The sequence below is a fragment of the Elgaria multicarinata genome, chromosome 6, assembly GCF_023053635.1.
Source record: "Elgaria multicarinata webbii isolate HBS135686 ecotype San Diego chromosome 6, rElgMul1.1.pri, whole genome shotgun sequence".
Classification (NCBI taxonomy): domain Eukaryota; kingdom Metazoa; phylum Chordata; class Lepidosauria; order Squamata; family Anguidae; genus Elgaria; species Elgaria multicarinata.
In genome coordinates, this window is record NC_086176.1 from 70,977,713 (window position 1) to 71,004,403 (window position 26,691).

At 40.7% G+C, this 26,691-nt stretch overlaps 1 protein-coding gene across 5 annotated transcripts in view; it reads right to left on the minus strand.

The window, feature by feature from the left end:
• The window catches only part of PAM (peptidylglycine alpha-amidating monooxygenase), a 156,351-nt gene extending 135,316 nt beyond the window's left edge, over nt 1-21,035 (minus strand). For all 5 annotated transcript variants that reach the window (XM_063129560.1, XM_063129559.1, XM_063129557.1 and 2 more), the window contains exon 1: nt 20,932-21,035. The gene's annotated coding sequence lies outside the window, so the exon portion shown is untranslated. The remainder of the gene's footprint in view (nt 1-20,931) is intronic.
• Nucleotides 21,036-26,691: the final 5,656 nt, after the last annotated feature.

The following is a 26,691-nucleotide window of genomic DNA, read 5'->3' on the forward strand; positions in this document are numbered from 1 at the left end:
TCGCTAGTCACCTCAAATTATGAATTATACAGCATATTTTGTCTTCCTCCCTCTCACAAAATTTCATAGTGCAATCCTGGAGCCTGGTACTTACTACAAAATAAATAAATAAATCTAGAATTCCCATCAGGCTTTGTCCTTCATCAGAAGCCTTCACTGCAAAATTAGGTGTACTGAGTTTAACAAAGAAAAGGGCATAACCCAAATTATGATAGTTTCAGCAAAGATTACTGGGGTGTGGGAAGGGAGAATTAACAGACCTTGAAAGGACTGTAAGAGATCTTTTAGTGCAGGCATGGCCATCTGGTGGCACTCCAAAGCAATTTTATCTGCCCATAATTACTTTGTATGAATTTACAAGAGAATTTTACACACACACACACACACACACACACACACACACACACACACAGACCAGTGAAAGAGTACACAAAATGGAAAAGTGAATTAAATTAACTGTTTCAAGTATAGAATTTCAAGTAGAATCAGTGTGGTGTAGTGGCTAAAGTGTTGGACTGGGCAAGATCTGGGAGTCAGGAGATCTGGGTTCTAGTCCCCACTTGGCCATGGAAACCCACTGGGTGGCTTTGGGCCAGTCACAGACTCTCAACCCAACCTACTTCACAGGGTTGTTGTTGTGAGGATAAAATGGAGAGGAGGATTATGTACGCCACCTTGGGTTCCTTGGAGGAAAAAAAAGAGGGATATAAATAAAATAAATACATATAAAAAGTTACAGCTGTTTTAAGGCTATTTTGTGAAAAGTACTGAAAAAGTATTTTAAACAACATAAAACATAATGATTGGTTGGACATTTAACAACTAGAATGGTATAACCAGGTGGTTCCAGATTTAAGATGAGAGGTCATTGCAATTAGGATACCTTCAAATCTTCACAAAATCAACATGAATTTAACTTGCCAGACAGCAGGCATTGTAGTATGTGCAAAATAAGCATGGCACAATAACAGAAATCACTCCTGATACACTAAGCATTCCAGGTTCCAATACACACACACATACTTTCTTGAAAGCATACGCTGGAGATGCAATAATGGTGCAGGCCAATCTCTCACAAATTGTTGCAGAAGGGAACTATAACTGAACACTAGAAGTTGCAACAAAAATTACCATGATCCTAGACACATTTTTATACTACTTTAAGAGTGCATGTGAAATATTGGGCTGCATCCCATGACTTTGTGCCATTTCTGCAAAACATCAGACATGATTCCTGCGAGACATACTGGTCACAAAATGAAAATCAATTTATGCTCCAAATATTCATCAGTAGATAAGAGACTTGTTAAACCTGGCTGTGCACAAACAGCTTTCTTTCAACAAGGGAGATAACCTTGAAAAAATGTCATAACATTTTGCAAAATGTCCTACAATTCTTTGAAGATTCATCTTTGTGCTTCCTTGCCCTTGCCACATCAACCAGCCTCTTATGTTTATCTAATACTCGACCACTTAGCATTGCTTCTCTCACACGAAGTCTTCTTCCCTTCACCCCCTTTTCAAGTTGTTTTACCCATCATTATTTGCAAAGTGAATAGAAATGAAGGAACAGGAGGAGGAGCGATTATTATATAAAACTCTGTTTGTCATATACAATAAAATTAGAAATTGTTCACAAAAATGTTATAGGTAATGTGTTAGTGAATACAAACGATCATCCAAAGTGTCCATTGTGTGTTCTCTCCTGCATTACTTCCTGGTTTGATCAAATCATAGTTTTCTGTACCTGGACACAATGGCTGGGATTGCGTGACCACCACAGGCAGCTACCATTCTGAATATACAAGCTGTCGCATGCCATGGGATGACATGCAAATCTGGGAGGTGTAGGTTGTGCACGGGTTAAATAACACCCAGATTACTGAATTGTCCTATGGTTACCTGAGGATTGCTTAACCCTTGCATAACCCACACTGCCTAGGTTCACATGACATGACAAGCCACAGCACGCACATGCTGCAGCTTGTATATTCAAAGTGGTGGCTGGCATGGACAGCAACCCATCATGACTTAAATAAGCCATGGTGGGCTGCAGAGATTGTGAAAACTGGTCCAGTGGAAAACCATGGTTTGACTCAGAAAGTAATGCACTGAGCTACATACACAGAAAGAAGGAGGGAAGGAGATGTTAAGCACATGATCTGGGTACTGTCTGAATGCAAATTAAAAGAATTTTCAGTATCTCTTATGACAGTCATTTAAAGTAGGCCAATGAAAGAGGATTAAGACAGAACTTTCCCTACAATTCTGCTGAGAACAGAACCAGTGACTGGGTCTCTCATAACTCATAGCCTTAGCCACAATACTTTACATGCTCTTGCCTATGATGAGCACTGCACATCTTTAAATAGCTTAGTTCAACACTGCTAAATTAGAATAATATGCTTTTATTTTAAACAAGAGTGCTGAACAGGGTACTCCCTCTATTTTCATATAAACTTACACCCTTGATTAGTGATTGTATTACTGAAGACGACACCTTCTGTCTTAATATGAAAACCATTCATATGAAGGATCTTGTACTTTCACCAAAATAATGAGTCACATTGGACTACAAGAGCTGCTTTATGGCATGCCACCCAAAGCCTGACTAAAGTTGTTTTATGCTTACACTGCTACTTGTTTTTAGAAAAACGGAAAGAGATTTACTTGTATAAGGCTTTTGAAAGAGCAATTTCATTTATACAGTACATCGTTACTCTTATTCGACAGGCAGTAAAGAACTTACCTTGCACACCTATATGTCTCACACAATATTAAGTAGAAGAACATTTGTGAGAGGGCTTATGATTTTTCAGGAAGGGTGAATCATCTTCACGTAGATGCTGTGAATAACCCCTGTTATGCATACTGACATCATCAGTAAAGGCTTGGAGGCAGGGGATACCATGGTAACCAAGCAATGTGCTGAGGGACAGAAGCCTTTAATTGCTTTAACAACTTCCAGGGGCTCTGGCTACTGGGTTTCGATTTGCTAAGTAGGAAATGAAGGTTGTCAGAAATGCAGTGAGTGCGACACCAATTCGAGAGAGCTCAATGAATCCTGAATCTATTAATTCAGATGTGACTTTTAAACAACAAGTGTCATCGCCCAAATCCATTAGTGATATCCTCCTGACATCTGCAAGTTCTGCATAACTTACAGACCAAGTAGCAGTATTGTCAGGCAGAAATTAAGAATTCCTAAACTGCTTTCACTGTTAGGCCTATCTGTACCGTTGCATGAGAGAAAATGGCTTTTTTGCTTGTTTTTGGCCTCTATGTGAAGGGTATCTTTATAAAATTGGACATTGACTTATCCTTGAAATTAATTTAGAATAACTCAATAGAGGTCACACATAGTAAAGAAGACTGTAAAAATTCTGTATTTGCTATATTATCTTTCCACACATCTGTTACCTTCAGTGTCTTAAAACGAACACAACTCAAGGTAATGAGGGAGAAATGTGCAACAGAGCAACATGATCAAGAGAAACCTGTATAGTACGATTTATGGAGCACACATTTCTACAAGATCTCCTGTCAGTCATGTACGACAACAAAGAATTTATCTTGTATCTGAATTCCTTTTTTAAGTCGTCTGTTAACCCATACAGTATTTTGAGAATTACCTATGGAGATATTAGCATTTCTCTTAGTGAAAAGCTATATAGGCATGCTCAGTTCCTTTGAAAAAAGGTCTATTCTGCAGCTGTATTTTAACTTGCAGGAGCCATATTCAGAGTGTAAAGCAAACATTCAATCTATTTTCAGTACCATTCCTCTGGTGCTGAAACTGCTCTGTGTTATGACTGCTCATGTATAAATGCATACAAACAGTGACTAAAAGTTTACCACCCAGTCTCCCTAGAAACACTCACACATCATGTAGCAAGGTTTAACCTCTTACTAACGGCTCAAATATGGCGCTTAAGGATGCTAGCCATCTGGCAGCTGTTTGAGATGGGCTGGAAAAGGAATATGCATAAATCCGCAAATGGGATCTAAGTAAGAGCTGGTTGAATATGTGAACAGGGATGAGTTTGGAGGCTGGGTGGTGGATTGCAGCTAATTATGTGGCACTTTTTGCAAGATATATAGGGCACGTTTATGGAGACTAGGGGGTGGCTAGCCTGGGAAGGAGCTTCTTTTGGTAGGGCTGAGAGAATGATGAGTGCATGCATGGGTGGGCACAGTGGGGTAAATGCGTAACAAGTTGGAAAAAAAGTTTGCCGAGCTGTTCAAAGACGTGGTGACTACTACTGTTTGTTGTTTCTCTTGCCTCCACTCCTATACACACACATCATTTTGTTTTCAAGAAGAAGGTGGTTGATCTTAGTCAAACAATTGAGTAGTGGAAGGGACTTGACCAACTCTTTCCAGACCCTATTCTCTCCAGAGTTTGAAGAATAGGAAAGTGGCTCCCTCTCATTGATGAATGATTTGCAATCAAGGCTTTTCATCTAATAACAGATTAAAAATAGTGATTTCATAGTGCCATTTATTTCCCTTAAGACTAGTTCCCAAGACATTAGTCCACAAATAATGACGCATGTCTAATAAATAAATAACGACTTCTGCAAGGACTTTATTCATCAACTCCAATGCGATAAAGTTAAGCTAAGATAAAGAGTTGGGAAGTTAGTTAGAAACACCAAAATTAGTCTGCAGGCATTGAATTTTCTATTTGCTCAAGCAAAATGGAAAAGATATGATGTTCTCAACTATTTCATGAGCAAGACTACCAACACAAGTACTCTGGTCATTTTACATAGAGAATGGATTAATCACAGCTTTTGGCACTTAAAATATATTATATATATTAACCAGAAGAAGTTACAGATGAAAAACCCTATGTTATCAACACACTAATATCAAAGATTGGTATTTCAACTTATGGTGACAGCGGCAAGACTACTATATGCGCAATATTGGAAAAAAACACAAGCACCAACAATGGAAGAATGGCTCCTCAAGGTGATGGAATTGGCGGAGATGGCGAAATTAACAGCATTAGTACATGAAAGAACAATAGCCTCATATGTATTGGACTGGAAACCTTTTATTGAGTATATACAGGAACAGCAAAAGGATGATTTATTTGTTTGTGGGTTTTATATATAATCTGTACCTTTGCCTTTGATATATATACATTAGCTTGTTGTTATGAAATTCGTACCTGGTAATATAGAAAGAATGGATGTTTGCCATCTGACATGAAGATCGCTTTAAATGAAATATAGCCTTATGTATTGTGTTTATTTTACTAGATGTATGTGTGGTGTAGCAGTTTGTATAGTTTGTTGTACCTTCCTTATGTGTCTGTTTTTTGTGGAAAATAAAAAAAGTATGAATTGAAAACAAAACAACAACACTGATATCCAAACAACACATTGTCTTTTGTGTCCAGCAAAGCATACATTTTATATCATAAGAAAAGTTTCTAGACTATGGAATCACATTGGGACAGATATCCATAGTATTTTTTATATTCTATTTCATCAGAGATTTTTTTTAAAAAAATTGTTTTACTCCTGTAGTTACTACTAGAGCATCCTGTAGTTAGAGAGAACGAGAGAGATGATAATTAGCTGTCTTCCCATTCTCCTAAACAAATGTTTAACAGAAAATTTACACAAATCTAATAAGGGGAAAAATGCAATAGCCCTTTGTTTCTGCTGAAATCATAACTTAATCTTAAATATTCCTTGTAGCTGCAGAGAAAAGTGTAAAACCAGGAGTCAACACACCATTGTATTCATTATTGTTAATGATAGTCTTGCACATTTAAGCAGTTGTCTCTTTTTTTGGGTGGGGGGAATAGCCAATAATAAGTTTCTTGACTACTTTGGCAAGCAAGGTTTACTTATTGGAAACTAAACATTCCAAAGAGTAAGGCACCATTAATTAAATTAGAGTTTACAGAATTAAAAGTTCTGTGTACATTGGGTTGAATCCAGCTGTAGTCATACTTAGATTAACTTAAATCCCAACTGATTTCAATGTCTATTTTAAGCATGACTACACCTCAGTCCCACTCCCTATATTTCATTAAGTTTAACAAACATATTTCTGATGTATAATGTTAGTTTTAACTTGGTCCTTTAGTACTGAAAAACTAAAGATCCTTTATAGATCCTTTATTTAACACTTGCCTTCCCTTCTTTTAGTGTCCTGTTTTCCCAGCTCCCTTTAAGCAACCTCAATTCCTCCCAAATCCAAATTATAAAAACATAAAAGCAAACAATGGAAGAGAATACTGAACTTTTAAATGATACAAGTAGTCAAAAATATTCAAATATGTGACACTCCCTTTATTAGCCCAGTCAGGAAACACAGATACAATTGTCACTTGGTCATACCTTGACACTGCAGCTGTAACTAAGCTACTCGTGGCTGGGAAGCTTCAATTAATATGAGACCACATGAAAAGAGAATTTGCAAACAGAGATAAAAAGGCACAAAAAAGTAAAACTGACCTGAAACATTACAGACTGGTTCATTAGATAATATCAAACATTCTAACTTTGCAAAACAAGACAAAGAGTAGGTTGAGAACAGTTCCTCCTAAGTAAATAGGCAGATAATACTTCTGGGCAGGAACAAAGAAAATGGTTTTCAGCAGGGTGAATAAAAATCAATGATTTAAAAAAACATATAAAAAATCAGACTTTATTTAAATCTAATTTTTTTATTTAAATTGGATTTTTTAAAATTTAAAATGGATTTTTTTAATAAAATGCTTTTTGAGGAAAAATCTATCTAAAGATAGTTTTCTATTTAAGATACATTATAGTCCAAAGGTTATTCATCATGAAATAAGGATTAGTTTTTAATTATGTAGCATTAGGCTATATATTAATGCAATGATTAAAATTTTTGGTAAATGAATTTAATTAATCCATTCACAATGTCATGCTCTTCCAGAGGTTTCTGTAAGATTATTGGGCAATTTTTCTATGTAGAAGATATTATCACAGATGCTTGGTTTTACAGTTCTCAAAACAGTGAATTTGTGTCTGCAGAGATCACAATCCCATTGCAAATCTATGTACACAGAATCAACCCCATACCTCTTAAGTGCTAAGTTTAAAAAAATTCAATGACTAGAGTGCTTTTGGGGGGGGAGTCACATGATTAAATCAAGTCTTTCTGATTTAAATCATGGTTTAAATCAAATCCACCCTGGTTTTCAGCATTCCAGATGAGCCAATCTAGAATACGTGGAAAACTAAATGGTAAGTATATGCTATTAGCAAACAGATTTACAACAATGAAAACAGTGTTATTGCATTAGTAATAATAATACATTTGCTATCCCACATATATACATGCTTCCAATTTAATTATTGTCAAACTTGTTTATGAGTCTTCAATATATTCAACACTACTTATTATTACAGGTGACAATTAATGAGTCCAGTATAGTACAATCAAGTTTAATTAAAATGGGGAAATCGTGTATTTGTTTTGGTAGCCAACTGAAAATATGAACATGCAAAGCAAACTACTCCTAGAGCTAATAAATTAGTTTTGGTATGGAGATATAAATGTTTTCATGATTCACTATTAAAAGAGTTTCAAATAATAAATCAGCATGCTGCACAAAATATCCAAGTTTTTCAATTTTCTATATACAATGTGTGGGGAGCCAGGATGATTTTCTCTACTATCAAAGGCAGTTATACTCTGGCAGCTTTCCCCAACCTTGTGCCATCCATATGTATTGGATTGCAACTTACAGGATCTCCCAGCCAACAATGCTGGCTGAGGAATTCTGGAAGTTGTAGTCCAACAGATATGGAGGGCACCAGGTTGTAGAAGGCTGGACTAAGGACCACATGCCGTCTACAGGTTCGTCTATGCAGCCAAAAGTATCCCTAAGCACAACATGGATTAAGAACAATAGACCAAAAAAGCTAACCAAAGTAAAATACTCAAAAAAGCACTAGCTGATGGTACTGGGCCTGTTCAGACAATATACTAAGCCATGGTTAAGCCGCAATACTTAAAATATTGATCTATGTAGACATTATACTGGTCTCTCAACATTACAGTATCATTTCCATCCCAGTTTTTAAAGGTGAACAAAATTACAGTTTATGTAAGACACTGATTTATTTCAGTCTTAAGTTGGATTGTGATATAAGCAGATCAAAAATTCAAAATAGCATGTAGACAGCCCCATCCCTAAACAATCCCAGCCCAAATTACTACATGGTTTCCTAGACATCTTCACTACCAATGTCAACAAAGCCAAGGAAATGCACTTGCACTTTAGAGGTCTCAACAGCCTTTTAAGGTACATTCTACTCATGAATAAGCATCCCAAACTGCCATTTCAATCAGGAAAAATGTAAGGAATAGTGTTGTTCAAGCATCTGTCCAGATATCAGAAAGAATACTGTAAGGAAGTCACAGCTCTTGCCCACAACATAGCCAGAAGTTGAACAGTAATTAGGATAATCACCCCTAAGGAGATGCAGACAGCACCAAATGTCCCCAGAACATCCTGGGACATATTCCAGGAAAAACAGCTGGTAGATGCATCTTACTGGAGCCTCTAGTGGCATCTGGTGACATTCTCAACTTTGTTGCATTATTCACTTTCTTTTAAAGGGAAACTACCAATTGAACATTATGGTTATTAAATTACTTGTGAGAAATCAAGTATGTAACACTCACACACAAATCTCTCTCTCTCTCTCTCTCATGCACAAACCACAATATCCCCACTTCAACTTGACTAAAATCAGTAAAACACTGAAGAGCCAACAGCATTAACCAACTTCAGATATTTTCAAAGCAATCAATGCTACATAGTAACGTTGCTTTTAATAAAAGCAGTAATTACTACCTAACATTGGTATCAACCTTGTAGTATTTCTAATATTTGGTTTCTTGGAGTGAATTTCACGAACAGCAGAAAGATGATTTGGGGCAAAACCTCATCTCACCTTTTCTCTATTAATACCCACAAAGTCAGTATAATCTGCATATGCTAGCACTGGCAGGCATTCTACGCCCTGTTGCACATAGTTAAAAGGCAGTCAAAGTCAAAATGCCAATTCTCCACATTTTCAGTAGTGAGTGTAATATATGTGCTTTGTCACCCTTCTACCCCCAGCAGCTTCAAAGACTTTGTTTTGAGATTGCTCTATCATCGGGGTCTCCAAAGAAGTCCCCGTAGGTACCCATCAGCTCATACACACCTCCCTTGGTACCCACCAGGCTCTTTGCCCCTTCTATTTCTAATTTTATTTATTAAGGGGAACAATCCTATACATGTTTAGACAGAAAAAAGTCCTGTCTAATCATGCATAGGATTGCACCATAAGGTGTTTTTGTTTAACTGGGAGGTGGTGATGCTGCAAAGCCAAGGGCAGCCCTCTAGCACCACCTTTATTTGGTTTCAACAGAGTGTTTTTGTGTTTTGGAACTCAGAGCCCACCTCTGCCTTGTGTATGGGTTCTTTGGCAAGTAACTTTTCTTTTAGTCTCACCATCTTGCCTTCTTGGAAATGAGTGTTTTGTGATCGGCCATGCCCACCATGGCAGCCATTTTGGGATAGTGTCCACAACAGTCTCTCAAAATTCCAAATCTCCCCACCAACCAAAAATACAGGGGATCCCTATGGCATCCCTGATTTCAGAAGCAAGCATATTAGGTGCCCATCGCTATTAGGAGTAGAAAAAAAGGCAAAAGTTTTTACTTGATGGCCTCAATCCAATGTAGAATAATGCATGCTTAAACCCACTGATTTCAACAGGCTCAAGGATGCCTAATTTTGTGCGGGATTTAGATAATTTAAATTAACTATTGCTTTAACAGGAAAAAAATCCTTCTTAATCTCCAAGTCAGAATCAATCACTCAATTTATTAAAAGGCCCTTGAAACATTTGTCATAAAAAAGCATTGCTTTTAAGTACATCCATGAGGTAGAATACAGCTGTGTTACTTACGAAGCCCACTAGTCCTACACGTTTACTCTGATACAACTTTTAACTACCTTGTCACATCAGGGTGACTATCAAGGCCCAACCTCCCTACTGCCTTCAATACCTATCCATTTCTTGTCAGTTTAACACACATGCACTGTTCCACATTTCCTGCCTTTCTCCTCATATCCACCCACACTGTATTTGCATATATATTTTACTTCTATCCTTCAAAGCAGTGTAGAAGCATGCATACATTCCTGCCTGCCAATTGTATGCCTCCAAATCTCCGGATTTTAAAAGATTTGTGAAGGCGGAAGTTACAGACATTCTACCTGCTTATTCTCCTCTGCAATGCTAGTCATTATAAAGCAGGATTATTCAGCATACACAGGTAAGTTATAAATTGCAAGAACAATTTTCCTGCTTTCCCAAGTAAAAACATGTTTGGAACACTCATAATAAAGTATTCTACCCCTTCTTTGCCTTGGCTTGAGCTGATTTAAAGCGTTGGCCACTGTTTTAAGATCAACATCATGCCCCAACCTGGAAGGGCAGACACTAAATTTCAGGTCTCTGTGTTGGAAAAATATCTTAACCATTTTGATGTCCAGACTATCATTCTCTCTAATAGCAAACTCCAGTGGTTGAGTGCTTATTTGTTTGGAAGAAAAATAAGGTCACCCAAAAATATGGGAGTGGTCTCTCCATACTTGGTGGACTCCCTAAGTAAGCTGAAGTTGGTAAATTAAAAGTAAGATCTTTTTTTAAAGCTCTAAATATTTTGACAGGGACAGGTGGGCTTCTAGAATATATGGAATGTTGAGTTAGTTGTGGGGGGATTGGCCTGCTCAAGCCCCTAATAGCTATCCTGGAAGGGGGATGGGAAGTAACATTAGAAACAAGCCGTGAGTTTATTTTTTAAAAAAACTGCTTCAGGCAAAATATAGGAATATTTCAGGAGGAAAGAAAGGTAAAGGCAACCTTTTCTTCGTTCTCACTTGTCAGAACCACTCCACTGGCTATATAGCTACAAAAAGCACAGGTTCAGAGCTGCCTGCCAGACCAAACCTGAGCCCTCAAGTTTTCCCTTCCTAAGGAGGCAAAGGACTCTGGGTATGGGAAAGTGGACCGTGTGTGTGTGTGTGTGTGTCATTTTCCCTTTTCCACCTTTCCGAACACCTGCCCCACCAGACTGAAACAGAACTAGAAAGTTCCTGTTTCAAAGAAAGCAGGAGGAGTCATCTTAGGGGTTGAGGTGCACTGCATCCTTTTCTGGGTGGTCCCATTTTTGCATGTGTAAAGCCCAAAAAACGTACATAGATGTAGACAGTGGGCTAATCTACACTAAGCAGAATATTTCACTATGAAAGCGGTATGAAAACTATATATAAAAGGTAGGAGCCACACCAAGCAGGAGATTGCACTATGAAAGCGGTATGAAAGCAGTATATGGTATGTGTCCATGGGCCCCAACAGTTGTCAGTGCACTTCAATACCTCTGTAAAGCAGTAGTGTGGCGCCTGCCTTTTATATACCGCTTTCATAGTGCAATATCCTGCTTAAGCCGACCATATGCAATACCTACCCCGTAATACATTGATTAATTTTATGCTGCCAGATTGGAGTTTCACAAAATATAATGTTCTAAAGCAAAAATGAAGTGAAAGTATCACTATAGTAAGATATTTTTTAAAAAATCACAAGATTTTTTTTTTAAAATCACAATACATTACAACAAATTACTGGGAATGTGCTATTGCACTCATTTCTGCTTGTGGGCTTTCCATTGGCATCAGCCTGGCCACTGTATGAACAGAATGCCGGACTAGATATACCCTTGGTCTGATCTAGCATGGCTCTACTTATATTCTGCTTGAGAGATGTGGGGAACTTGAGGGGGTGGACTTCAGGACATTCAAGAGGTCAGAATCCTAAAGCAGATGGTGCCATCTTCCCCACCAGCCAAGATTTAATTTATTATTTATTTATTTAATTACATTTATATACCGCCCCACAGCCGAAGCTCTCTGGGTGGTTTACAAGATCTGGAACAACGGAGTGCACACTTGCAATAGATCCATGCTGATCCATACTGGATTTGGAAAAGAAAGGGAAAAACCCTCCGACATCCCAAGAAAGCAGTTCAAAAAGAGCTGCTCTTATGTTTCCCCATATGGGGTGTTATTTGGGCGGGGGTGGCTCAGAGATATCCTGCTCTATTCCTTTCCTAATGCCTGTGAGGGATTACAACCACAAACCACAAATCCTGGCATGTAGTAGTAGGCGTACAGATCTCTGTTTATGGAAAGTTATTGGTGGCTCTTGTCTGAAGGGACACAGAAAGCAAAGGAAGTTTATGAGGATAGTCAAAGCTCAGAACAGTTAATAAACATTGCAAAATATTTATCCTGCAATGCAAACAATATGTGCTTAGTCATTAAAATGACATCCCAATAATATTAGCAAAAGAGAAATAAACGCTCAATAGGCAAATACTGCAGTTAAAGCAAAATTCTGAAGATTAGTGTCTGCACCTGAATATAGCACAATACCCACATGAATTTTATTGCTTGTAAACATTGATCTCAGGAAAGCACAAGTAATTTTTTCTTGTCAAGAACAGCCAGTCTTCCATTATTGAAACTGACTAGGGGGAAAAAATAGAATCATCACCAATACAAACAACAGGGCCTGCCTAACTTTGGCAATGTAATTCATAACTGTGAATGCTGTACTTGTTAAAACAAAAGGAGTATCAGTTCTACCTAGGCATAAGGCAGATAGAGCTAACATTAAAGCACCCAGAAAGAAATCAAGGCAGGGACAAGAGAGACAGGAACTTCCCCTTCCCTCCCAATTTTTCATTATACCAGAGGGTATTTAGTTGATAGGCTGATAACTTGGCAGGAAGAAAGCTCAAGTTACAATCCCATACTGTCCAGCTGTGCCATGGATGTCCAGGGACTCAACTGAGAATAGATTTTCTTTTTAAAGACTGCATACTAGTTAAAGCAAGACAAATAAAGGTGATGGAACCGGCAAGAGAACACAATAGCTGCTGTTCTTATTAGCTCTGCAAAGCTTTAAGCATGCACTGGAAAGCAAATCGTGTGCAGAAACATCTCCCAGCAACAAATGTAATTTAACTAATATTGTAGTGTTGGTAAGTAAGAGGAGGGGGGAAACAAATACTTAAATCCAAACTGGGGAACTTACTGCTAAAATGAAGAAAAGAAAAGAAAATCCGAAAAAATCTAACAAATGATATGTTAGGACCACTTAGGTATTGCAACACATACAGACTTATTGCAGTCAGCCACATTCTCATTTCTCAGAATGGCCTGAAGCACATCAAAAACATTTCTGTAACAAGGTATCTAGATAAACAGAATTGCAGTTACAGAATTATGGACTGTATGGCTGGTCAACAGAATCTAGATAAGAAGGGAGAGGCTTTTTCAGGTTTTTCACCCTAGCTTGGAAGGAGAACAACAAAGAAAGAAATTATGTCATGAATGTTCTCTTTACTACAGATACAACCCTATTACCAAGGCAGAGGCCTATTATTATTATTATTTATTTATTTATATAGCGCTAGGCATGTCAAAGAATAGGTAATGGGTACAGCACTTTAAAAATTGCAATTTATGAAGAAACTGGATCCATGACCTGGATTCCTCCATCCACATTCATGTTCTCTTCCATTCTACTTAAGTTTTGATCAGGAAGTTAATGGATATAAGAGATTATGTTCCTTTCTGTTCTCAAACCCACTAGTAACCAACTTTGAGGAATAGTTAAAAATTAACCCCCAACCCTTACTTCCATCCTATCTAAAACTACATCTGCAGGTGACTCTAACGAAAAGGATCTTCTGTGATTCCATTTAAAATTGTGATCAGCCTGACCTGATAGCATCAATAAGAAAGAGATAAAATTGTGTGCTATAATGGGGGTCAGTGAAAAAAAAAGACTTAGTTAGGCCCAAGAAAGACTAGTTATGCTGGGATTTGGTTCCACATAATAGTCGGCTGGTACATGTGCAACAAGGGCTGGGCAGATTGTGGAACTAAATTTGATTTTCCAAATTCTAAAATATTTTGAAGAAACAGCTAATAACATTTTTGGAAAGCCTAGTACTCATATATTCATTGCTTCTTTCCCTGGTCCTGATATCATAATTTCAGAGTCAATACTTGATAAGCAAATACATACAGGACACATTCTTCGTTAATCACCAATACTTTCAACTTTGGAGATTTAGAAAAATCCATGCTGTTCACATACAGCAGAAAGGTTTCAGATAATGTAGACACTTTTTTCCCATATGAAACCAGTCTAATTTGGTTAGTATCATACCACTAGTATGTCGAACTACATGTGAGATCTAGGGGAGTTCCTTTGTACAACTTCACACGCAAACTGCCCATGCATATTTTAAGCCACAGGATACATGATGAGCAACTTTGTTAGCCATATAAAATGGAACTTGACAAGAGCTCCAGGGGTTGGAAGATAACTGCTTCTCCACCTGTCTAAAGCATGTAATATTTAAGTCACAGCATCTCTTCTTGTAAGTACTTTCCCTGTCCTCAAACTGACATCAGATTGACAGAAATAATCAGATACTGCAAGTCTGACAGCTGACTGAAGTTGTACACCCTTACACATAAGAAGCAAGAACACTCCTCCAGGGCAAGTGAAGAGTAGCAACAAGGCCAGGCCAACAGCAGATGTACACAGCAGGGTATCTACACTGATCAATCCATTCTCCAATTAATAGTTTACCTTTTGTTTTAGAAACAGAGAGGAAATATTCAGTAAAACCGACGAAACGAATCCACATTATTTTGTCTATGGTAATAGTAGCAGCCATATTGGTGTCACATTATCATAAATAGCAAAATATAAAACCCTTAATATGTTCTGCCTTAAGGTATGTATTGTTAAAAGTATAACCTGGTGAAGTTCATTTCTAGATTATAGTACTAAGTAAGTTTTACAGTCCTATTAGCATATAGCAAGGGCACATTTACAAAACTACTAGCATAGCCAAATAACATCTGCTCAAATACAAGGTGGCCTACTTATCCAGCAGGTCAAATTAATCTTGACTTGATTAACAGCCATGCTAATAATGTTGGCCAAAGTCAATGATAAATGTATAGAGGCCAGAGATTATATTATACGAGAGACTGGCCTAAAGAAAGGTGTGGGTAAGAAGACAGGCTTGGCATTCTAAAGAAAATCCTAAGTGACAAAAAGAAAAGAAAAAACAAGCATTAAAAAAAGAACTGTAAGAGACAACAGGCATGGATTTGGTAAATAAGAATGAGACAGAAAAACTGCACTTTTCTCCATAACAAGCTTGATTTTTTTTAAAAGAACAACACATACCACAAGTTCAAAAACTAATAGAATCTGATTGCAAGGCCAAAAGACCAAACTTTATGCCAACCACTTCCAATGGGCATAACATTTGTGTCACAGAAATAAGTACTAAATTGAGTTTTGGGGTATAACGGTAGAGTATACAAAGACAGTAAATTTATATCCTGGTCCCTACAATTTTTGGCTTCGCTTGTTAGTCAAGCCAGAAATTGTAGTTATCAGATTCCAGCCAAGGAAGCTCCCTGATAGCCTTTTCTGCGACAGAGGCAGGTAGGAAATGTGCCACAAATGTGGCTGTTGCTGGGTGGAAGCAGCCAAGAAAACCCCTCACCAACCTTTCCTGCAATGGAGCAGAAAGGGGCTTGTAGTTCCTTGCTGGTTTGGTTGCTCCAAGGCAAGGTAGACTGGGCAGCTCACCTCCAAGTAGCTACAGAAGTCTCCTGCTAGCCAGCTTGCCCTGCACGAAAGGTCTGTGACATGAGGCTCCAAGGTAAGGCATGCTGGAACAAGGCAACTAAACTTTTTCAGCTTTCCTTCCAACCTTGGAGTTGGGATGATCCCCAGCCACCTCTGTTGCTTCAAAGTTGGGTAGTTTGTTTGTTTGTTTGTTTTGGTCATAGACCAGCACAGCAGAAAACATCATCACAATAATATTAAAAAAACCCAACATACAATAAAATACATACATAAAATACAAAAAACACGGCAGTCTCAGCCTAAGAAAGTTGGGTAGAAGGCTGGCCGCTCCTCACACTCACCTGACAATGAAGGCAAACTTGCTATGGCAAGTGTGGTGAGTGAAAATAACAAAGCCATTATGCATCTTATCTTTCACAATTCTTGTTTGGGGATATTCATATATCCAGGCTGATTGGTACTCTGGTTGAGAACACAATGCTTTACAGCAGAAAAGGAAGAGCAAACTAAAATGTTTTACAAATAATTAAAACACTTTCAAAGATATGTCTTGATGCCCAAAATACAGAAACCTTTTAGAAATATTTCTGTTAAACAACCTTCCCTTTGGAAGGAACAGAAGTTGGATTATACCAAATTGTTAATTCCTGGTGGATAGCACCCACCAAAGGTCAGGGAAACACTCTGAATATAAGATGATCTTCCAGAACAGCAACCAGACAGGTAAACGGTCTCCTTTGCAAGAGACTGCAGTCTTCTAAACACTATTTCCCCTGCCTTGCAGCTTTCCGGCAGTACTTATCCAGCTCACACCAGTGAAAGAGCTCAGAGGAGAAGGCAGGCAGATACATAAAATATTATGTAGGTAAATAGCCCCCCAAGTGCAGTCCTACTATCAGAAAGATGTGCCATGATCTACAAAAGCTCAGAGCACTGTAATGCTATATGGCAGATGCTTTTAAGTTAAAAAAAAAAAGCTTTAGATTGTAGACACTGTGGAGGGGGAAGACAGTTTTGTTCTTATACTCTCCCTAAAGAAGAGTTTATTTACTCAAAAAGTGTACACAGACATAAATCTGCATACCTAGATTATTATATCCTTTTACATTGGCACTGTTGAGCATTTTCTTTTCTTTTTCTTTTTTCTTTTTTTGTATTATGTGAACTGTGCAGGATAAAGCCCCAGCATGGACAAGAATGAACAATAAAAAGTTACTATGACAGCTTGGTTTTTAAAGTGTATCAGGGATGATAGAAAGTACTCAGTCCTTAACAAAACTGTAGTGAGTAGCATATCAAACATTTTGCAAATTCACCCACACATGATTGAGGTCCAAAGCCCACACAGGCCTGCTTTCAATGCAACCAGTTGACCTTTTCAAAAGCCCCCAATCAGGAGTTATAATTCCCAGGTGCCTTACTCCCTGTCCGACCATTGTTGCAACTGATAGGGAGGTGCACATCTGGCTCACCCAGCTTTTGAAATTGCATCAGCTTTCTTGAGGTCCTCCTTCCCTTCCTCTCACCAAGGCTTCAGGATAGGCTGATGCCTCCAGACCCCTAAGCCAATGCTACAAACTGGACATTATAGCACAGTTTTCCCAATCTGGTGCCCTTCAGACATTTTGGTCTTCAACACCCATCAGCCTCAACCATCATAGCCAGTGGTCAGGAATTCTGGGAGTTGTAGTCCTAAAATCGGGGGAGGGCACAGGTTGGGGAAGGCTGCTACAGCATCTCACCAGTGGCTATGCAATTCACTACACAATTCATTTTGCTGAGGGATAGGGTACACTAGCATAATTAAAAGCGGCACAAGTTTTGGGAGGGTTGCTTTATACAAAACATATTCCCATGTATGTTTGGAATATGTTTATACAAAATATATTCCAAACTACAGTACCCATGTAGTTTGGATGGGGAAAGGGGGCACTACAACACTTTGGAATAAGTATACACATCACTACTTCGGACCTTTCATCTGCCTGTTATTACTTATATAGTACCATTACTGTGCAAAGTGCTTTCAAAAGTATAAGAGGACAGGTCCCTGTCTCAAGGGGCTTACAATCTATAATTCAACACAGGAGAAACTCACAAGTAAAGAGGAGGAAGCAGAGAAAGAATATATGTTTAGTTCAGTACTATCTCATCTTCTGCAGTTTTGTAGTGACTAGCCAGATTTATTTTACAGCAGCTTTTTAATCTTGCCGAGAGGTTTTTAATCAGAGATTTTTTTAAAAAAAAAAAATGAACGAATTTGTGGGTCACATAAAACTACCTATTGTGTTCAATCACCCTAACGTTAAGTGCTGGAAGAGGTCAACATGGACACTAAACACTAAAATCCATGGTTTAATATTTATGAGTAGGACTTATCTAGAGATCAAATAGCAGGTACATATTCAGTGTTCTTCATGAACCCATAACTTCTGTTGAGAAGTTTCAATCTCAATGGTGCAATGAAGTTTGTGAAACAATATTCTAAAACATCACATATAATTGATAAAAAGAAATAAAATCTTGCTCTACTTGTGCCTTGTTCATTCTTTCACTACCTGTTAAACACATGGGGGGGGGAGCACTGTGTCGAGAAAACAGCTCATTTTGGAGATGAAAGTATTTTCGGGTACAATGCTATGTATGCTTAGACAATCCTATGCATGTTTATCAGTCCTATGCATGTTTATCATTTTCCTATTCTAAAACATTTTGAAGGTCAATTAGTATAAAGGTAGGTATTTTTTTTTTTAGTCCAGAATATTGGAAGCAAGCTAATCAGGCTTAGCCTGTGATTTGATAATGTAGTTCAAAGCAATCATTCTGCATTTTAAGGAACTAGCTGTCCAATGCAAGTATTGTTTCAGTGGTTCTTTATCTGTTATTCTGTCGTCCCCATGTGGTTACTAACATACTGATCCAATATGGAAAAAGTTCACAGAATCAAGACCATGACTCTCTGTAAGTACTTGAACACAAGAAACAGAAAGGGTACTTTCTACATTTGCCTTGGGACTAACCTTTGCACCAATAAAAGTTTTCTTTTTCTCAGCAGCTGATACTTGTCAAAGTTTCAATGAACATTATTATACAAGTCAACCCCGGCATGGCCTAGAACTGGAAACACTGCAGTTCTAAGAAATGGAAATTGTGATATCAAGAAATATTTTACCATAGCTCGTTGGGCCTGCAACTTATTGGGGTCAGCACTCAAGCTCAGCTGTACCCCTAATAAAGTTGGGTCAGCAGCAGCACCATTATTTATTTTGTTTCATTTGCTTGCATTTAAGAGGAAAGATGGGTAAGAAAAGTGGGGAGACAGAAACAGAGCAAGCAAGAAGTAGGTGAAGGAGAAGAGAAAATCGGGGAGAGAGAGAGAGAGAGAGAGAGAGAGAGAGGCACAGCATGCACAAAATGTAAAGTGGTGCCATGTTGCAGGTGTGGTAAAGGTGGGTCCTGGATCTAGAGAGATTTAACCTCAAGTTCCCATGATCTACTGTAATTAAGCCTAAGTACATGTAGCTAAAATAATTGAACATTCTCCCCCTTTTTATCCCTTTCCCCCCACTTATTATTTTCGTTTCCCCTATGTGGAGTTTTCTTCTGAAAGCTCATTGGGGCAGGGGCCTGTCTTCTATATAATGTGCCATGAACACTGAGGGCACAACAAATAGCATCAACATAATTTAGACTTCTGCCATAGATGATGAAAGCTGCATGCATTACTTCTGCACACACAGTCAATATTTAGATAATAAGATTTATTTATTCATTCATTTATTGCCTTTATACCCCGCCATTTTTCCTCCAAGGAACCCAAGGCGGCTTACATAATCCTCTTCCTCATTTTAGCCTCACAACAACAACCCTGTGAAGTAGGCTGGGCTGAGAGTCTGTGACTGGCCCAAAGTCACCCAGACCTCATCACAGCATTTCTTGCGCACACAATAATAAGGATGATGATGATAATGATGACACACACTCTGAAGTGTCCAGCAGTGTTTCTGCCTTTAGCACAACCGCAGCAGAGTTTTAGGATCAATGGAAGCTGACATGGAAAACTTTGAGGTGAAAAGCACAACCCTTCCTGGGTTGCCTTACTCATATATTTTTTAAAGGTGTGAGAAATAACACTAGTTCTCCTTCTCCTCAGCGGATCGGAAATAACGGATTAAGCCACAAAACATGGAGTTTATAAACCCCACAGAAGACAGGGCAAGAAAGAAGGGTGAGCCGCGTGTGTGCAAGCGATAAAGCCCTGCGAAGGAGGGGGGGGGGCTATCTGCTGGAGAGATCCTTAACTCTCTCGCCAGCCGCAGCCAAAAAGGATTATTATTTCCCAAGGGAAACGCTCTTCTTTGCCCGCCGCTGGTGACACACGCCCCTTAGTCCAGACACAATCTCGGAAGAAGCAGCCCCCCAAAAACAATCATAATCTCCAGCCCGGAAACCAGACAAGAAAGAGGGGCGGGGGAGCGGAGCAAAGCAAAGCAAAACAAAAATTGCCTTGATCAAACATCTAGCAGCTCCCTAGTCGGAGCGGCCCTCCATTCGTTCCCCCAAACCCGGATAAGAGGCGATCCTTACGTGCCCATCGCCCAAGCAAGGCAGCGCCCAAGTTTGCTCTTGCTCTCTCCCTCAATCCACCTCCGGCCGGGCACTGTCAAAGGCGCAGGGCAGGGCGGAAAAATAATAATAATAAAAGTTGCTCAACAGCAAAATAAGGGAGGCTGCAAGAGCGGCGAAGCCTCTTTCGGCCGGATAAGAAGGCGAGGAAAGACACACGCAGGAGCCACCGGGGAGGCAGAAGGAAGGAAGGAAGGAAGGGGCAGGTGCCCAGAGAGATCCCCAGACTTCGCCTGGTCCAAAGGCAAGGGAGGGGCATACAATGGGGTGCATGTAAGGAGAGGAAAGTAAGCGGGGTGGCTGGCAGGCGGGCACAGGGGCAGCGGCCGCCCGTCGTTGGCGTGGGGAGAAGAGCAAGAAGAAGAATGTAAAGGAGTCCGCTCCAGCGGGAGTCCGGAAAGCGTCGGCGGGCTGGCCCCCAGAGCTGAAGGGATGGAGCAGTCGCCCGCTTGACCATGCTACGGTGCCCGCGCACGAGGAACAACTTGCCCTCCCCTCAGTGGCGGCGGCGAAGAAAGCCCCTTCTCTTTCTCTGCCCCCTCGGCAAGCTACTCACCTCCTAAAAGCCGCCTCTCGGCCGGCTGCTTCCAGCGTTCGACGGCCACCCCGGGGCTTTTCCCCGGACTCGAGCAAGCGGCCGCGACTGCCTTCCTGACGCCGTGCGAGGGAGAGAACTTCGTCCCGCCTCCGAGCCCTCCCACCGCCTGCCTCCGAGCCCTCCCACCGCCTGCTCTCCGCTCCGCCTCTCCAAACCCCAAATACGGGCGGCCCTCGAGTTGAGGCGGTTGCCTTGCCTTGCCCGGCCCGCCTGCTGAGGAAGCTTTCGTTTTGTTCCGCTGCGCGAGGTTTGGAAGCCTAACGGAAGGCTCGGCTCCCGGCCGAAAGGCCAGCAAGAGGTCTGGAAAAGGCCCTTTCTTTTGCGGCTTAAGGCAACCAGCTAATCCCCTCATCTTGGCCTGCATTGGGTACAAGCGGAGTGTTCCCGTTCCCAAGCCGAGTGGGAGGAGGGACGAAAACTCCTTCTTATTAACAAGCAGCTAGTCTGCATGCCCAGGGCCGCGCGTTTAAACGTGCTGAAAGTCCCACATAGACAGCGATAGTGTGGCATGTTAGCTGCCGGTAAATTGGTGGTGTGGCAATTGCACAGATGCATGACAGATGTTGGGAATCCACAGCTGATCGTGGCTTTCTGCTTTGTGTACACGAGCAGTGGTATGCTATTTCCTACAGTAAGTGGGCAACCCTATGTACATGTAGACATAAAAAAGGCCCACAACTCCCAGCATTCCCAACTAAGGCCTTAGCTAGACCTAAGATTTATTCCGGGATCATCCCTGTTCATGTAAATGACACACAGGATATCCCAGGAGCAGGCGGGGAAGACCCCGGGATAAACCTTAGGTCTAGCTAAGGCCTAAGTGTTTTCCGTGTAGGGATTTTCTTTTTCAGGTGGCCCTTAGTGTAATAGCTGTAAAGTGAGGGGCAAAGTACTTTAAAATGCTTCTTGGCATCAAATCCGCAGGTTTTGAAAAATACAAATTGCTTTGGGGTGGGGGAGAGATAATTGGATCGAGGTGTAGAGAAGAAATTTAATCCTTTTCTGCTGGGCTCCTGTGGAAAATCCCTCTTCTGAAGCTAATATTTTGCTTTGGGGGGGGGGGAATCTCCCATTGGTTAAAAAAAACCACTTGCAGGTATGTTAGATGGAAAGACAAATTTAACATCACACACAGATTCGGTGCCCCAATATTATCAGTTATAGAAAAGCAAGTTGATGAGTCTCCCCAATCCCTTCATTTCATGAAAACTTACCTGCCTATAGCAGTTGATCCACCTTACAAATTACTGTCTACAGCATCTTTTCTATGGAATGGCAAAGTGGTTCCTGTAGTTTTTAATAGGACATCTGAAAGCAGTACTACAAGTCGGACTTTTGGTTATAACCCTGGGGGTGCTTTCAGATGGAAATCTCTTAGCACTACCAATCAGAAGACATTGTGCAGCTATTCCAACTCTTCTTCCTTATTGAATGTTCTGCTGTAAGAAAAAGGACAGAAGTAGTGGAAAACACAGGAGGCTTATAAGTAGAAGACAACATCTAGACCCCATTAAAATTCTGTGATTACCGATGGTGCAATAAAAAAATATTGTCTGGAAGCATCCCAAGAAGTAAATGCATTGTTTATCTTCAAGCAAACTTCGTTCTAAGCAGTGTCTAGTGACAACTACCAGTGTTTATGGCCCGTAGGTTTACACTACAAAACTGATGGTGTCTATGGCTGCACTCAGACAACATGATAGTCAACAGTGGGGTAATAAGTAACTCAACAGTTTAGGGGCTACTCCCCACACGACATAATAATCAACTGGTGTGGATTAGGATTAGTGTTGAGTTGGCTATTAGTCCACGCTGAGTTTACTCACTCATCACCCGCTCTCCCTCCCAGTCCTCCCACTAGTATCTCATCAGCCATTGCTGCTGAAAATCTATCCTCTGGCAGGACTAGAGCGGCAGCCACCGCTTTGAACGCTCCTGCCTTGCAACTCTGTGGCTGACAAAAGTGGCCGAGGAACTAACCAGTGGTGCCCTCCACATGACACAATAACCAACGGTGGTTCAAATAGCCAACTCTGCACAACTTTGTGTTGGTTATTTGTGTTGGTTATTTCGGCCATTTATTTATTTATTTATTTATTACATTTTTATACTGCCCAATAGCCGAAGTTCTGGGCAGTTCATAACCATTGGTTAAAAATCTGCCTTCACACAACACAATAACCCAACTGTTGATTATTTAAACCACCATTGGTTATAGTGTTGTCCAAACCCAGTCACTGTCTTTTAACATTGTTCACAGAAACAAAGGCAAGCTGTAAGAATTACTTCTATGGTGATTACTCAGGAATTAATATTTAATCCCAGGCCTGGAGCATCTGCAACTGCAAAAGGACAAACATGGAGTTTGGACAAATACTCTTGAACCATGCTTCATCTATTTTTCTGCACAGAAATGAATTATAATTGGTTGGAAGTATTCAACTCAGAAAAACCACAAATAATGCTAGTAGAGCTAACTGTGGCAAGGAAAATGACAAAAGTAGAACAAAAGACTAGGCTGTGAGAGGCAAATGGGCATTTGTTTTTCTTTTGTTTTTGTCTTAGCCATGAGCTCTTACAGTATCCATGTAATGGAATCCTGAGGGCTGAAATGAGGGTGCAGTTCTGTCTTTCAAATAAAATTTCAAGTGTCATATTTGTGTGCTGTTGGCAATACATTGAAAAGTACTTCAGGCTAATCTTTTCTCTTATTTCATTTTATGAATGTAATACCCTTTGGGATACTAAGGTGCAGGCTGAGTTATTTTGGGCAGGATACTTGGAAGTTGAAGACTAAACATTTTAGGGGACTGGGGGCATTCTCCATTGGGAAAGCCTTGAAATAAACACATCCCAGTTTGGTGCATTCGTCTCCAGGCAAGATAATTCTTGTTGAACCATACAACTGCACAGAGCCTCTAGGAAGGGGGATGAACTCCACCAGAGGCAATGCAAGAACATTGCTCTCAGTGGAAAAGCTCCTTGGCAGGCAACAACATCAATCACTGGCAGAAGATTTGTTGTGACAACATGAAGGGAAGGGAAGCTCAGGATGCTCTAGATGTTAGCTCTGTTATTGTGCCCTTGGAATAAAATTAACGGTGTGTTTTTAAGGCCTTGTTTTAAATTTTTAACAAGGAAAAAAACAATTTTGTTTTTATTGACAAGCTACTGGTAAGGGAGAATATCCTGCTCCTCGGTGAAGAGATGATCACAGCTGTGTCATGCTACGTGAGTGCAGTTTGAACGGCTGCAGAAAAACAATTCAAAATCTCGCTTAATTATATGATTTTAAAATGGATTTAAAATTAATAACATTTTAGATTGTTATCTTTCAAGTTGTTAAACACTCGTTGAAAAGCATCATATGATGAAGCACTCACTAACATTAGAATCAATTTAGGCTGCAATCCTATATGGTTCCTGGGAGGAAGTCCCAAGGGCCACGGGATGTTTCAGATTTAACCCATCAATGAACAGAGAGTGAAAGAGAGAGGTCTGACCTCGGAGTGGGAGATCCAACCTGCCACCTTTGAAACTTGCCTCTCTGGTGTTAATAGAAGCAAAGGGGGCATTCTGTCTGCATATTTGGGCAGATTGGGGAAAGACTTGTATCCAAGGGCTTTATAGTGTTCTCATGCCCCTGACACAAACACACAATTGGGGGGAATATATGCTAGCCGTGGAGCTGGTATATATAATTTCCTTCCAGTTGTAACCCATGAAAGAAATCGTAAAAGTAAGGAAAAATTGCACAAGCACAGCAGGGCTTTGGATAAGGCCATTTCTCTGGCTTTGGATCCCCACACCTCAACACACACACAGTAGGATTGCTCTGCCCATGAAGCTTTAGAAGCAGGGATTGGTCACTGCTGGGTCTTCTGACATTTTCCCAGCCTCATAGCGTACTAGTGAATACAAAGACAGGGTTAGAATAGTCAGTGGTTGTTTTGTTTTGTATCAGAAAGAGGTGCTGGGATTCACACCGTTCTGAAAACCACATTGTTTGTTTTAGGCCTGTGTGCTAGCTCCAGGTGACAGCTAGGGTTTCTCCCTTGTGAAAAGGGGGGACACTTGACTTGGCACTTCCATCAAGTGATGAGAAGAAGCATTCAAGCTCATTTATGACAGGCTCAAGGGTCCAGCAGGAACTTCTGATATAGATTACTATATCCGATATTGAAACATACTTCTTTTACATCTGTGGCCACAGCTAGACCTAAGGTTTATCCTGGGATCATCCAGGGTTCGCCCCTGCCTGAGCACTGGATCCCCTGTGTGTCACCTAGATGAACAGGTTTGACAGGGAAAGGTCTAGCTATGGCCTCAGAAAGTGACTTGGCAACATAACAAGTTTTATAATGTCTCCTGCTCCCCATTCCTACACCAGAGGTTTCTTGTTCCCTCTGAGCTTAGCTGCAATACTCACAACAATAATGGAGCATGGGCAGTTGTTCAATTTTTCCAGTAACAATATATTGTTGTGAGCTATCCCCGTTGTAATGCTAAATAGTTTGGAATGGCTTGGACTTGAATGGGCAATTTAAGACCTATTAGCTTTACAGAATACCTGTGGCTTGTCTAGATGGGTGCTTCCCCCCCCACCCCCATGGTAGCTTCAGAGTGGCGGCAGGTGATCTACATGACGCAGCCACCACTCCAAAGCGATCCAGGGCCAAAGTCCCAAAGCTCTGCTCTAAAGAAGTCGGGCACTTAACCTGTCTTTTTTTTAGCTTGGAGCAAGACTCAGCGCCTCTGCGGACCCTTGTTAAAAAAAATAAAAAATAAAGGGGGAAGTTGGATATTCTGCGAGGGAGGGAGCACTCCATTCCTCCCCCCTTGTCCCCCCCCCCATTTAGCTGTAACTGTGATCCTTCGCATTTACAGTTTTAAAAAGAAAAAAAACTAAACAGGCCAATTTTAAAAAACCAAAACCATAACCTTGGAAGAGGGGGCGCGGATGCTCCCAGGCGCCCCAGACCTGCCGCATGCATATTTGGATGGGCCAGCACAGCGGCAGTGGTGCCTACTGGAAAGCCCATGGCTGCCCTTCTTCTGCTGTAGATGGTTAGAAGGAGCGCCAATGCGGCAGCGCCTCGAGCCACCCCACGCTGCAGATCCAACTTCGTCAAGACGAGGGCCTGTTCCTGGTGGAAAGGAGAAATGCTAGAACTGATTTGTTGATATGGATCACTGCTTGCATATATGGACTGTCCTGATGAAATGGCTACTAGGACTGTCATGATGAGCTCTGGCACTTCAAAACTTACCACTGCACTACTGTCCATATATCTAAAAGATTAGCTGCAACCTTAGTTATACCTGGTCTTTATTATGAATATTTAAACAGGACTTCAATACTATGGGCCGTGCTAGACGAGGCCTTAGCGCGCTTTGAGGCCCGGTTTCCCTGCTGTGCGTCCAGATGACGCACAGGGGAATCCGGGGTCAAGGCGCACTGAAGCCTCCCTTAGCGCGCCATAAGCAAAGTCGCCTGAGGCTGGGGCTGCGGAATGTCTAGTGAGGTCCGTGGCTCTTTGCGGCTACTCGCTTACTCACGAGTAGCCGGGAAAGGCCACGGACTGGGCACAGCGCTCATACAAGCGCTGTGCCCATCGGGCCAGGGGAGGATCCTGGGAGGGACATAGGGGGGGAAGGCCGGATCGGCAGGAGAGGGGGATGGCGGAGGGCGACAAGGGAGACGGAGGGGGATGGCAG